A 249-nucleotide genomic window follows, 5' to 3' on the forward strand; every position below is an offset into this window, starting at 1 on the left:
GGGGGGGGGGGGGGGGGGAGCAAAGACCATAATTTCTAATGGAAAACCAGACACACATCTTTGTCACTTTCTTCATACTTCAAAACAAATTAAACATGTTACTCATCAACTGTTTTCCACTTCAAATCATCTTTTGGCCTAATTATACTGCAAGTTTTCTTCAGCAAGATCAGCATCAGGGCTCAGCTGAACAACATTTCTTGGAAGGAAGAGCAACAGAGACAAACACTGAATTTTCCTTCGTGATTT

Source organism: Athene cunicularia (assembly GCF_003259725.1).
Source record: "Athene cunicularia isolate RWA chromosome 4 unlocalized genomic scaffold, athCun1 chr4_part1, whole genome shotgun sequence".
NCBI lineage: Eukaryota > Metazoa > Chordata > Aves > Strigiformes > Strigidae > Athene > Athene cunicularia.